This window comes from Rhineura floridana, chromosome 2, assembly GCF_030035675.1.
Source record: "Rhineura floridana isolate rRhiFlo1 chromosome 2, rRhiFlo1.hap2, whole genome shotgun sequence".
Classification (NCBI taxonomy): Eukaryota; Metazoa; Chordata; class Lepidosauria; order Squamata; family Rhineuridae; genus Rhineura; species Rhineura floridana.
Genome location: NC_084481.1, coordinates 124,553,979 through 124,567,401, shown reverse-complemented (window position 1 = coordinate 124,567,401; position 13,423 = coordinate 124,553,979). Strand labels below are relative to the sequence as shown.

The following is a 13,423-nucleotide window of genomic DNA, read 5'->3' as shown; positions in this document are numbered from 1 at the left end:
GTACCTACAAATTGTCTCTAACTTCTGATTCTGGCTCTCTTAAAGCATTCTCTACTGATACTGGTGAGAGATCTTTGTTGCCCTGTTTTTTGTTACTGATACCCTGCAGTACTTGGACGTAAATGATGTTATAATCAGCGGGCTTGCATTTCAGAAATAAGTAGAGAACTGAAGCATTGGTTATTGCTTTTCCCTGTGTTGTACAAATCTGGAAATTTGTTGTTCTTCTGTGTTGTTGTTATGTGCCTCCAAGTCGACTACGACTTATGGCAACCCTATGAATCAGTGACCTCCAATAGCATCTGTCATGAACCACCATGTTCAGATCTTGTAAGTTCAGGTCTGTGGCTTCCTTTATGGAATCAATCCATCTCTTGTTTGGCCTTCCTCTTTTTCTACTCCCTTCTGTTTTTCCAAGCATTATTATCTTTTCTAATGAATCATGTCTTCTCATTTTGTGTCCAAAGTACAATAACCTCAGTTTCATCATTTTAGCTTCTAGTGATAGTTCTGGTTTAATTTGTTCTAACACCGAATTATTTGTCTTTTTCGCAGTCCATGGTATCCGCAAAGCTCTTCTCCAACACCACATTTCAAATGCGTTGATTTTTCTCTTATCAGCTTTTTTCACTGTCCAACTTTCATATCTATACATAGAGATTGGAAATACCATGGTCTGAATGACCCTGACTTTAGTGTTCAGTGATACACTTTGCATTTGAGGACCTTTTCTAGTTCTCTCACAGCTGCCCTCCCCAGTCCTAGCCTTCTTCTGATTTCTTGACTATTGTCTCCATTTTGGTTAATGATTGTGCCAAGGTATTGGTAATCCTTGACAAGTTCAGTGTCCTCATTGTCAACTGTAAAGTTGCATAAATCTTCTGTTGTCATTACTTTAGTCTTTTTGACATTCAGCTGTAGTCCTGCTTTTGTGCTTTCCTCTTTGACTTTCATCAGCATTCGTTTCAAATCATTACTGGTTTCTGCTAGTAGTATGGTATAGTCTGCATATCTTAAATTATTGATATTTCTCCCTCCAATTTTCACACCTTCTTCTTGGTCCAATCCTGCTTTTTGTATGATATGTTCTGCGTATAGATTAAATAAATAGGGTGATAAAATACACCCCTGTCTCACACCCTTTCCGATGGGGAACCAATCGGTTTCTCCATATTCTGTCCTTACAGTAGCCTCTTGTGCAGAGTATAGGTTGCACATCAGGACAATCAGATGCTGTGACACCCCCATTTCTTTTAAAGCATTTTCATGATCTACATAGTCAAAGGCTTTGCTGTAATCTATAAAGCACAGGGGGATTTTCTTCTGAAATTCCTTGATCCGTTCCATTATCCAACGTATGTTTGCAATATGATCTCTGGTGCCTCTTCCCTTTCTAAATCCAGCTTGGACGTCTGACATTTCTCGCTCCATATATGGCAAGAGCCTTTGTTGTAGAATCTTGAGCATTACTTTACTTGCATGGGATATTAAGGCAATAGTTTGCTAATTACTGCATTCCCTGGGATCCCCTTTCTTTGGAATTGGGATGTATATAGAACGTTTCCAGTCTGTGGGCCATTGTTTAGTTTTCCATATTTCTTGACAGATTTTAGTAAGAATTTGGACTGATTCAGTCTCAGTAGCTTGTAGCAACTCTATTGGTATGCCATTTATTCCCGGTGATTTGTTTCTTCCAAGTATTTTAAGAGCAGCTTTCTCCTCGCATTCTAAAATTTCTGGTTCTTCATCATATGGTTCCTCTGTGAATGAATCTGTCATCCTGGCATCTCTTTTATAGAGTTCTTCAGTGTATTGCTTCCATCTTCCTTTTATCTTATTTCGGTCAGTCAGTGTGTTCCCCTGTTGATTACTCTTGGTTTAAATTTCCCTTTCATTTCTCTAATCTTTTGGAACAGGGCTCTTGTTCTACCCTTTTTGTTGTCCTCTTCTATTTCTATACAGTAACTATTGTAATAGTTCTCTTTATCCCTACGTACTAGTTGCTGTATTGTTGCATTTAGAGTTCTGACTGTGTTTCTATCTCCTTTTGCTTTTGCTTTCTTTCTCTCTTTAACCATTTGAAGAGTTTCTTCAGTCATCCATTGGGGTCATTCTCTTTTTTTAACTAGAGGTATTGTCTTTTTGCATTCTTCTCTGATAACGTCTCTGACTTCATTCCATAGTTCTTCTGGTTCTCTGTCAACTAAGTTTAAAGCCTCAAACTTGTTCCTTATTTGATTATATGCTTCTGGGATGTTATGTAAATTGTATTTTGGCGTTATGATTGCTTTGTTGGTCTTCTTTAGCTTTAAACTTTAAATCTGACTACTATAGTTGATTTTAAAATTCTGCCTTTGTAACACTTTCAGTCCATTCTTGCAAAATGCTTTAGGTTTCTCTGCTTCATAACTTCCTGTTGGTATAGTTTGATTTGACAGTTTCTAATTTATCACCTTGGATTTAACCCCTATCTCAGTGTACTAACTGAGTTGCTGATTCATGCATCTTTTATATGTTCTAACTTTTTATTCTATTTACTAGATAATTCTGTCAGTTTCTTTGAGAGGAGGCTTAAATTGTCCAAATAAAAACATTGAAATGGGTTTGCACATTGTGAGTAAATAATGCCTGGTTTTAAAATGAGTAATGAAACAAAACCATATTGAAAGTCTTTCCTCCACAATGAAATATAAAATCTGTTTATATTGTGGGTGATTGTTAATGCATATGCTAACTCACTGTATATAACATCCAAGGAGGCTAACAAAAATAATACATTAAAAAATACTGTATATTCTGGCGTATAAGACGACTGGGCGTATAAGACGACCCCCAACTTTTCCAGTTAAAATATAGAGTTTGGGATATACTCGCCGTATAAGACTACCCCTGCTTATGACATGCCATTCTTGCCTTCGTATCGAACAAGTTTGTTATTCCAGATAGCGTAGCTAAGTTTCTTGTTTTTTGTTTGTTTTTGTTATTTTTGTTTGTTTTTTGTTTTTTGTTTGAGCGGGGGCACACTCGTGCGTGTGAGAGGGAGAGGGTGCGCGCCCGCCAGAGGGAGAGGGTGCGCGCCCGCCAGAGGGAGAGGGTGCGCGCCCGCCAGAGGGAGAGGGTGCGCGCCCGCCAGAGGGAGAGGGTGCGCGCCCGCCAGAGGGAGAGGGTGCGCGCCCGCCAGAGGGAGAGGGTGCGCGCCCGCCAGAGGGAGAGGGTGCGCGCCCGCCAGAGGGAGAGGGTGCGCGCCCGCCAGAGGGAGAGGGTGCGCGCCCGCCAGAGGGAGAGGGTGCGCGCCCGCCAGAGGGAGAGGGTGCGCGCCCGCCAGAGGGAGAGGGTGCGCGCCCGCCAGAGGGAGAGGGGGGGAGTGTGTGTGTGTGTGTGAGAGAGGGGGGGGAGTGTGTGTGTGTGTGTGAGAGAGGGGGGGGAGTGTGTGTGTGTGTGTGAGAGAGGGGGGGAGTGTGTGTGTGTGTGTGAGAGAGGGGGGGAGTGTGTGTGTGTGTGTGTGAGAGGGGGGGAGTGTGTGTGTGTGTGTGAGAGAGAGGGGGGGAGTGTGTGTGTGTGTGTGAGAGAGAGGGGGGGAGTGTGTGTGTGTGTGTGAGAGAGAGGGGGGGAGTGTGTGTGTGTGTGAGAGAGAGGGGGGGAGTGTGTGTGTGTGTGAGAGAGAGAGGGGGGGAGTGTGTGTGTGTGTGAGAGAGAGAGGGGGGGAGTGTGTGTGTGTGTGAGAGAGAGAGGGGGGAGTGTGTGTGTGTGTGAGAGAGAGAGGGGGGGGAGTGTGTGTGTGTGTGAGAGAGAGAGGGGGGGAGTGTGTGTGTGTGTGTGAGAGAGAGGGGGAGTGTGTGTGTGTGTGTGTGAGAGAGAGGGGGAGTGTGTGTGTGTGTGTGTGAGAGAGAGGGGGAGTGTGTGTGTGTGTGTGTGAGAGAGAGGGGGAGTGTGTGTGTGTGTGTGTGAGAGAGAGGGGGAGTGTGTGTGTGTGTGTGTGAGAGAGAGGGGGAGTGTGTGTGTGTGTGTGTGAGAGAGAGGGGGAGTGTGTGTGTGTGTGTGTGAGAGAGAAGAGAGGGGGAGTGTGTGTGTGTGTGTGTGAGAGAGAGGGGGAGTGTGTGTGTGTGTGTGTGTGAGAGAGAGGGGGAGTGTGTGTGTGTGTGTGTGAGAGAGAGGGGGAGTGTGTGTGTGTGTGTGTGAGAGAGAGAGGGGGAGTGTGTGTGTGTGTGTGTGTGAGAGAGAGAGGGGGAGGTGTGTGGTGTGTGGTGTGTGTGTGAGAGAGGGGGAGTGTGTGTGTGTGTGTGTGAGAGAGAGGAGAGAGAGAGAGGGGGGGAGTGTGTGTGTGTGTGTGAGAGAGAGAGAGAGAGAGAGGGGGGGAGTGTGTGTGTGTGTGTGAGGGGGGAGAGTGTGTTGTGTGTGTGTGAGAGGGGGAGAGTGTGTGTGTGTGTGAGAGGGGGAGAGAGGTGTGTGTGTGTGAGAGGGGGAGAGGTGTGTGTGTGTGTGAGAGAGGGAGGTGTGTGTGTGTGTGAGAGGGGGAGAGTGTGTGTGTGTGAGGGAGGGGGAGAGAGTGTGTGTGTGTGTGTGTGTGTGGAGAGGGGGGAGAGTGTGTGTGTGTGAGAGAGGGGGAGAGTGTGTGTGTGTGTGTGAGGGAGGGGGTGTGGTGTGTGTGTGTGTGTGTGTGTGAGGAGAGAGAGAGGGGGGGGAGTGTGTGTGGGTTGTGGTGTGAGAGGGGGAGTGTGTGTGTGTGTGTGTGAGGGGGAGTGTGTTGTGTGTGTGTTGTGAGAGGGGGGGTGTGTGTGTGTGTTGAGGAGGGGGGAGTGTGTGTGTGTGTGAGAGAGAGGGGGATTGTGTGGTGTGTGTGTGAGAGGGGGGAGTGTGTGTGTGTGTGAGAGAGGAGAGGGGGAGTGTGTGTGTGTGTGGTCGTGTGAGAGAGGGGGGGAGTGTAGTGTGTGTGTGAGGAGGGGAGTGTGTGTTTGTGTCGTGGGAGGGGTGTCGGGTGTGTGTGAGGGGGGAGTGTGTGTGTGTGTGTGTGAGGGGGAGAGTGTGTGTGTGTGAGAGGGGGAGAGTGTGTGTGTGTGTGTGGTGGGGGGGAGAGTGTGTGTGTGTGGAGGGGGAGAGTGTGTGTGTGTGTGTGAGAGGGGGGAGGTGTGTGTGTGTGTGAGAGGGGGAGAGAGTGTGTGTGTGTGGAGAGGGGGGTGTGTGTGTGTGTGAGAGGGGGGTGTGTGGTGTGTGAGGGGGAGTGTGTGTGTGTGTGTGTGGGGGGTTGAGTGTGTGTGTGTGTGTGGGGGGGGGGAGGGTGTGTGTGTGTGTGGTGAGAGAGAGTGAGAGAGGGGGGAGGTGTGTGTGTGTGTGTGAGAGGGGGGAGTGTGTGTGTGTGTGTGGGAGGAGGGGGGGGTGTGTGTGTGTGTGTGTGAGAGAGGGGGGTGTGTGTGTGAGGGGGAGAGAGTGTGTGTGTGTGTGAGAGGAGGGAGAGTGTGTGTGTGTGTGGAGGGGGAGAGTGTGTGTGTGTGTGTGAGGGGGGGGAGAGTGTGTGTGTGTGTGTGTGTGTGGTGAGAGGAGGGGGAGAGTGTGTGTGTGTGAGAGAGGGGGAGAGTGTGTGTGGTGTGTGTGAGGGGGGGGGGGGAGTGTGTGTGTGTGGTGTGTGTGTGAGAGAGAGAGAGGGGGGGAGAGTGTGTGTGTGGTGTGAGAGGGGGAGTGTGTGTGTGTGTGTGAGAGGGGGAGTGTGTGTGTGTGTGTGAGAGAGGGGGTGTGTGTGTGTGTGTGAGAGAGGGGGAGTGTGTGTGTGTGTGTGAGAGAGAGGGGGATTGTGTGTGTGTGTGTGAGAGAGGGGTGTGTGTGTGTGTGTGAGAGAGAGAGGGGGAGTGTGTGTGTGTGTGTGTGTGAGAGAGAGGGGGAGTGTGTGTGTGGTGAGAGAGGGGGAGTGTGTGTTTGTGTGTGAGGAGGAGTGTGTGTGTGTGAGGGGGAGAGTGTGTGTGTGTGGTGTGTGAGGGGGAGAGTGTGTGTGTGTGAGAGGGGGGAGAGGTGTGTGTGTGTGTGTGAGAGGGGGATGAGTGTGTGTTGTGTGTGAGAGGGGGAGAGAGTGTGTGTGTGTGAGAGAGGGGGAGTGTGTGTGTGTGTGAGAGGGGGTAGTGTGTGTGTGTGGTGAGGGGGAGTGTGTGTGTGTGTGTGTGTGAGGGGGAGAGTGTGTGTGTGTGTGTGTGAGGGAGGGGGAGAGAGTGGTGTGTGTGTGTGAGAGAGAGAGAGAGGGGGAGTGTGTGTGTGTGTGTGTGAGAGGGGGAGTGTGTGTGTGTGTGTGTGAGAGAGAGGGGAGTGTGTGTGTGTGTGTGAGAGAGGGGGAGTGTGTGTGTGTGTGTGGGGTGGGGTGTGTGTGTGTGTGGGGGGAGTGTGTGTGTGTGTGTGTGAGGGGGAGAGTGTGTGTGTGTGTGTGTGAGGGGGAGAGTGTGTGTGTGTGTGTGTGTGAGGGGGAGAGTGTGTGTGTGTGTGTGTGAGGGGGAGAGTGTGTGTGTGTGTGTGAGAGGGGAGAGTGTGTGTGTGTGTGTGAGAGGGGGAGAGTGTGTGTGTGTGTGTGAGAGGGGGAGAGTGTGTGTGTGTGTGTGAGAGGGGGGAGAGTGTGTGTGTGTGAGAGGGGGAGAGAGTGTGTGTGTGTGAGAGGGGGGAGAGAGTGTGTGTGTGTTGTGAGTGAGGGGGAGAGGTGTGTGTGTGTGAGAGAGGGGGAGAGTGGTGTGTGTGTGTGAGGGAGGGGGAGAGAGTGTGTGTGTGTGTGTGTGTGAGAGAGAGAGAGAGGGGGTGAGTGTGTGTGTGTGTGTGAGGGGGGAGTGTGTGTGTGTGTGTGGAGGGGGAGTGTGTGTGTGTGTGTGAGAGAGGGGGAGTGTGTGTGTGTGTGTGAGAGGGGGAGTGTGTGTGTGTGAGAGAGAGAGGGGGATTGTGTGGTGTGTGTGGAGAGGGGGGAGTGTGTGTGTGTGTGAGAGAGAGGGGGAGTGTGTGTGTGTGTGTGTGTGTGAGAGAGGGGGGAGTGTGTGTGTGTGTGGAGAGAGAGGGGGAGTGTGTGTGTGTGTGAGAGAGGGGGGAGTGTGTGTTTGTGTGTGAGGAGGAGTGTGTGTGTGTGTGTGTGTGTGTGAGGGGGGAGTGTGTGTGTGAGGGGTGAGAGTGTGTGTGTGTGTGTGTGAGGGGGAGGGTTGTGTGTGTTGTGAGAGGGGGGGGAGTGTGTGTGTGTGTGTGAGAGGGGGGAGTGTGTGTGTGTGTGAGGGGGGAGAGAGTGTGTGTGTGTGTGAGAGGGGGAGTGTGTGTGTGTGTGAGGGGGAGTGTGTGTTGTGTGTGTGTGAGGGGGGAGAGTGTGTGTGTGTGTGTGAGGGGGAGGTGTGTGTGTGTGTGTGAGGGAGGGGGATGAGTGTGTGTGTGTGTGTGTGAGAGAGAGGGAGAGGGGGGGGAGAGTGTGTGTGTGTGTGAGAGGGGGAGTGTGTGTGTGTGTGTGAGGGGGGAGTGTGTGTGTGTGTGTGAGAGGGGGGAGTGTGTGTGTGTGTGAGGAGGGGGGAGTGTGTGTGTGTGTGGGGAGGGGGGGTGTGTGTGTGGTGTGAGGAGGGGGGTGTGTGTGTGGTGTGTGTGAGAGAGAGGGGGAGTGTGTGTGTGTCGTGGTGTGTGTGTGTGTGAGAGAGGGGGGAGTGTGTGTGTGTGTGTGAGAGAGGGGGAGTGTGTGTGTGTGTGTGAGAGAGGGGGAGTGTGTGTTGTGTGAGAGGGGGAGTGTGTGTTTGTGTGTGGAGGAGTGTGTGTGTGTGTGTGTGTGAGGGGACGGTGTGTGTGTGAGGGGGAGAGTGTGTGTGTGTGTGTGTGAGTGGGAGAGTGTGTGTGTGTGTGAGAGGGGGAGAGTGTGTGTGTGTGTGTGTGAGAGAGGGGGAGAGTGTGTGTGTGTGTGTGTGAGAGAGGGGGAGTGTGTGTGTGTGTGTGAGAGGGGAGAGAGTGTGTTGTGTGTGTGAGAGAGGGGAGTGTGTGTGTGTGTGAGAGAGGGAGAGTGTGTGTGTGTGTGAGAGGGTGGGGGAGAGAGTGTGTGTGTGTGTGTGTGTGTGAGAGGGGGAGAGTGTGTGTGTGTGTGTGAGAGGGGGAGAGTGTGTGTGTGTGAGAGAGGGGAGAGTGTGTGTGTGTGAGAGAGAGGGGGAGTGTGTGTGTGTGTGTGAGGGGGAGAGTGTGTGTGTGTGTGTGAGGGGGAGAGTGTGTGTGTGTGTGTGTGTGTGAGGGGGAGAGTGTGTGTGTGTGTGTGAGAGGGGGAGAGTGTGTGTGTGTGAGAGGGGGAGAGTGTGTGTGTGTGTGTGAGGGGGAGAGTGTGTGTGTGTGAGAGGGGGAGAGTGTGTGTGTGTGTGTGAGGGGGAGAGTGTTGTGTGTGTGTGTGAGAGGGGGAGAGTGTGTGTGTGTGTGAGAGGGGGAGAGAGTGTGTGTGTGTGTGAGAGGGGGAGAGAGTGTGTGTGTGTGTGAGAGAGGGAGAGTGTGTGTGTGTGTGAGAGGGGGAGAGTGTGTGTGTGTGTGTGAGGGAGGGGGAGAGAGTGAGTGGTGTGTGTGTGTGTGTGTGTGTGTGTGAGAGAGGGGGAGAGTGTGTGTGTGTGTGAGAGGGGAGCGTGTGTCGTGTGTGTGTGAGAGGGGAGAGTGTGTGTGTGAAGGGGGAGAGTGTGTGTGTGTGTGTGTGAGAGGGGGAGAGTGTGTGTGTGTGTGTGAGAGGGGGAGAGTGTGTGTGTGTGTGTGAGAGGGGAGAGAGGTGTGTGTGTGAGAGGGAGAGTGTGTGTGTGTGTGAGAGAGGGAGAGTGTGTGTGTGTGTGTGAGAGGGGGAGAGTGTGTGTGTGTGTGTGAGGGTGGGGGAGAGAGTGTGTGTGTGTGTGTGTGTGTGTGTGAGAGAGAGGGGGAGGTGTGTGTGTGTGTGAGAGGGGGAGCGTGTGTGTGTGTGTGTGAGAGGGAGAGCGTGTGTGTGTGTGTATGAGAGAGGGAGAGCGTGTGTGTGTGTGTGAGAGAGGGAGAGCGTGTGTGTGTGTGTGAGAGGAGAGAGCGTGTGTGTGTGTGTGAGAGAGGGAGAGCGTGTGTGTGAGAGAGGGAGAGCGTGTGTGTGTGTGTGAGAGAGCATGTGTGAGAGAGTGAGAGCGTGTGTGAGTGAGAGAGAGCGTGTGTGAGTGAGAGAGAGCGTGTGTGAGTGAGAGAGAGCGTGTGTGAGAGAGTGAGAGCGTGTGTGAGTGAGAGAGAGCGAGTGTGTGTGTGAGAGAGCGAGTGTGTGTGTGTGTGTGAGAGAGAGCGAGTGTGTGTGTGTGTGAGAGTGTGAGAGTGTGAGAGAGAGTGTGAGAGTGTGAGAGAGAGTGTGTGTGTGAGTGTGAGAGTGTGAGAGAGAGTGTGTGTGAGAGAGAGAGTGTGTGTGTGAGAGAGTGTGTGTGTGAGAGAGTGTGTGAGAGAGTGTGTGAGTGAGAGAGTGAGTGTGAGAGTGTGGGAGAGAGTGTGAGAGAGAGTGAGAGCGTGTGTGTGTGTGAGAGGGAGAGCGTGTGTGTGTGTGTGAGAGAGGGAGAGTGTGTGTGTGAGAGAGGGAGAGCGTGTGTGTGTGTGTGTGAGAGCGTGTGTGTGTGTGAGAGCATGTGTGAGAGAGTGAGAGCGTGTGTGAGTGAGAGAGCGTGTGTGAGTGAGAGAGCGTGTGTGAGAGAGTGAGAGCGTGTGTGAGTGAGAGAGAGCGAGTGTGTGTGTGAGAGAGCGAGTGTGTGTGTGTGTGTGAGAGAACGAGTGTGTGTGAGAGAGCGAGTGTGTGTGTGTGTGAGAGAGAGTGTGAGAGTGTGAGAGAGAGTGTGAGAGTGTGAGAGTGTGAGAGAGAGTGTGTGTGAGAGTGTGAGAGAGAGTGTGTGTGTGAGAGAGAGTGTGTGTGTGAGAGAGTGTGTGTGTGAGAGAGTGTGTGAGAGAGAGAGTGAGTGTGAGAGTGTGGGAGAGAGTGTGAGAGAGAGTGAGAGCGAGTGTGTGTGTGTGTGAGAGAGAGTGTGAGAGTGTGAGAGAGAGTGTGTGTGAGAGTGTGAGAGAGAGTGTGTGTGTGAGAGTGTGAGAGTGTGTGTGTGCGAGTGTGAGAGAGAGTGTGTGTGTGCGAGTGTGAGTGTGTGTGTGAGAGTGTGAGAGAGTGTGTGTGAGAGAGTGTGAGAGAGTGTGTGTGTGAGAGAGTGTGAGAGAGTGTGTGTGTGAGAGTGTGAGAGAGTGTGTGTGTGTGTGAGAGTGTGAGAGAGTGTGTGTGTGTGTGAGAGTGTGAGAGAGTGTGTGTGTGTGTGAGAGTGTGAGAGAGTGTGTGTGTGTGAGAGAGAGAGTGTGAGAGTGTGAGAGAGAGTGTGAGAGTGTGAGAGAGAGTGTGTGTGAGTGTGAGAGTGTGAGAGAGAGTGTGTGTGAGTGTGAGAGTGTGAGAGAGTGTGTGTGTGAGAGAGTGTGTGTGTGTGAGAGAGAGAGTGTGTGAGAGAGTGTGTGAGTGTGTGAGTGAGAGAGTGAGAGTGTGAGAGAGAGTGAGAGAGAGTGTGAGAGAGAGTGAGAGAGAGTGTGAGAGAGAGTGAGAGAGAGTGTGAGAGTGTGAGAGTGTGTGTTGAGGTACCAAATGCTATATGCAAGATAACTCCCTGGATGTATAGCTACATGCATCTCAAGTATGTTTGGTTCGCTAATCTGTGCAAGGTGTTAAAGCATAAGACATGCACATGACCAAAAGAAGGAGATGTGGTAGAGAGAGCACTAGAAAGTAGCTGTAGTAAGTACAGTCCTATCTATCTAGGTCCAGAGGACTTGGAAGCATCTTCCCCCTTCTCTGCTGCTTCAGTACAGTCAAACAGACGTATGCATTAGAAATGTAAATAGTGAGCACTTTGCTTAGCTAAGAATAGGATGCCGTGTAGCTTTTAGTCCTTACAAAATTTCATCAGCATTCTCTCTGACTAATTGATTTGACTGCAGCTGACATTTTGTTTTACTCTCTCTGCTGGATCTGGTTTTTTGTGTTTATTGATGATATTATTTGCATTTTATAATGATGATAATATGCAAGAACTGGTATATCAACAGCTCTTTGCAATGATTTATCAGATAGGTTGTTAGTAAAATGGAGCGCTAAAAATGATTCTTATGTAGAAATGTATGTCCCTCTGTGTGACATACAAACCACACCTTTAAATCAAAGGTGTGTTGGCATGTCATACAGCAGACCAACAGCGAAGAGTTTGTTGTCTCTAGTTAATATATCCTGCATGCTACAGGCATCCAGCTTAATCAAGCTCCTGATAAATACTTTTCTTTATAATGTGTGAATTCCCTTTCAGTGGAAAACAGACTTCTAGTAAGAGTGTCCTGTAGTGTAGGAACAGCTAAATATCATTAAGCATATGCCAAAATTTCCTTTGTACAGTAGGGCCCCACTCATACAGCAGGTTATGTTCTGGACCCCCGCTGAAAAGCAAAAACCGCTGAAAAGCGGAACTCATTGAATAGAATGGCGTGTGACGCCTGAAAACTGCTGTAAAAGCGGAACAAGCGCCGTATGATTGGGGCTTTAGTCTAATTGCATCTAATTGAGACTGCTGCATTAGCAAAGTGCTGTAAAGCAGGGCCCTACTGTATGATCCTTCATTAGTTTAGGTTCACACTGTAAGAACACTTTTCCTTTTTCCATCACATTGCAACTTGGTTTTGGATATTTCAGCACAAAAGAATGTATGTTATAGTAGTAAATGGCAAGGAGGTGGTGGGGAATACACATGATGTTATAATACATCAAATTGATTTCTTCAGAAGTGGAGCATATGAGTTGCATTGTTAAAATTTCTGCCACCCTGAACAGAGTTCTGCTCTGTGTCCCTTGTGCTGAAGACTTGAGCAGTGTACTTGTCCACACAGGAAAAGATGGAAATGTTTGTCTATGAGTAGCATTCCATTCCTATTTTGAGTACTTAATCTGTTCAGTAATGCTCTGTGCTTCCAATAAGATCTTCTGGTTTGGTATGTTTCATAACCTGATACCTGATTATGTGAACACCTCCCCTGACCTCTGGACACCTACAATAGGTTAAACTATGCTCCTTACTCCTAGATCTATGGCCATGAGTATGATTAGAGCAGAATAAGGGGACATGGCTAATCTGCCTATTAATGAATTTGGAAATATTACACTTCTCTCACCTCTAATCTTACCTATGCTCCCACTTCAAATAATATAAAAAACTTGTTCACTAGTCCCACCTCTCATTCTGGAGAAACCCAAAGTGGAGCCTCTTGGGAGTGATCAGTGCATGTGATAGCAAGATGTTTCCGGGTAGGTGGGTGGTTAGGTTGACTTCAGAATGCATTTAACCAGCTGCTGTAACCTGATTACAGGCTTGCCTTGTGTTTGTTAAAAGCAAACATAGCACTGTTCCTTAGTTTTCATGTATCAGATAGTCCAAATATCTGTCTGAAAGTACAGGAACAGGCAAATAATTGAAGAGGAGGGATGGATTCTCTTCTTTTAACAAATGATAACTGAAGCACAGCAAACTGACTCCTCTTCAAACACCAAACAAGATAGCAGCATGGAGATGAGAGCTCTCTCGATGCAAAGGTCTTTACGATCTCTTATCAGTGAGCTCGTTCTGTTTTCCTTGTCTGTTTTTTCCTTTTCCCATAAATGGGTGTGTCTCTTTCCTTCTCTGGAAAAAATTGTCCATGAACACTTTTATGCATTGCAGCATTTCTGGGCTAGACAACAGAAGTATTCCATTAACAGTTTATATCTGTGTACCATACACGCTAGTTTACATCTATTACCCAAACAGGGCAAGAGAATTTTGTGTTTATAGGTAATCACGCATATATTATTTTTATAGGTGTTTATAGGTAATCATGCATATATTATTTTTAATCCAAAAGGCTACAGAATATGCTCCCTTTATATCTGTACTGGATTCAGAAAGGTACAGCTGAGTTACTAAGCCTGTATCTGTGGCTGGTGAGCCAGAAGACGGCAGCTAACTGTAGGCAGACTCGGGGTAACAAGAGGCAATTGGTAGGCAAGACTGCAATCCTATGCATGCTTACATGAGAGTAAGCTTAGTGGTGGCTGGTGACTCCACGTCAGTGGGGCCCTAGAGTCCACTCTGGGCTTTAGTCCGAACTTTCAAAGAGCTGTTCAATGTGCTGAAGTACTGATATGGAGCCACAAGCCACCACTGGACTAAGCCCCAAAGAGTAGAATGCATAGGGTTGTGTTAATTATTAGTCATTATGTGTAGCAGGTGTGGGGAACCTTGGTCCTCCAGATGTTGTTGAACTACAAGTCCCATCAGCCCCAGCAAGCATGGCAATGGCCACGGTTTATGAGAGTTCTAGTTCAGCAGTATCTGGAGGGTCAAAGTTCCCATTACCTGACATGTAGGAACAATGCATCGTTTTTTATAGAGAAGCCAGCAAATATTACTTTCAGGAACAAAGCCCTGGC

At 49.3% G+C, this 13,423-nt stretch overlaps 1 protein-coding gene across 3 annotated transcripts in view; it reads left to right on the top strand.

Annotated features, from left to right (window-relative positions):
* The window catches only part of DKK3 (dickkopf WNT signaling pathway inhibitor 3), a 75,837-nt gene that overhangs the window by 5,456 nt on the left and 56,958 nt on the right, over window positions 1–13,423 (top strand). The gene's annotated exons all lie outside the window — the stretch shown is intronic.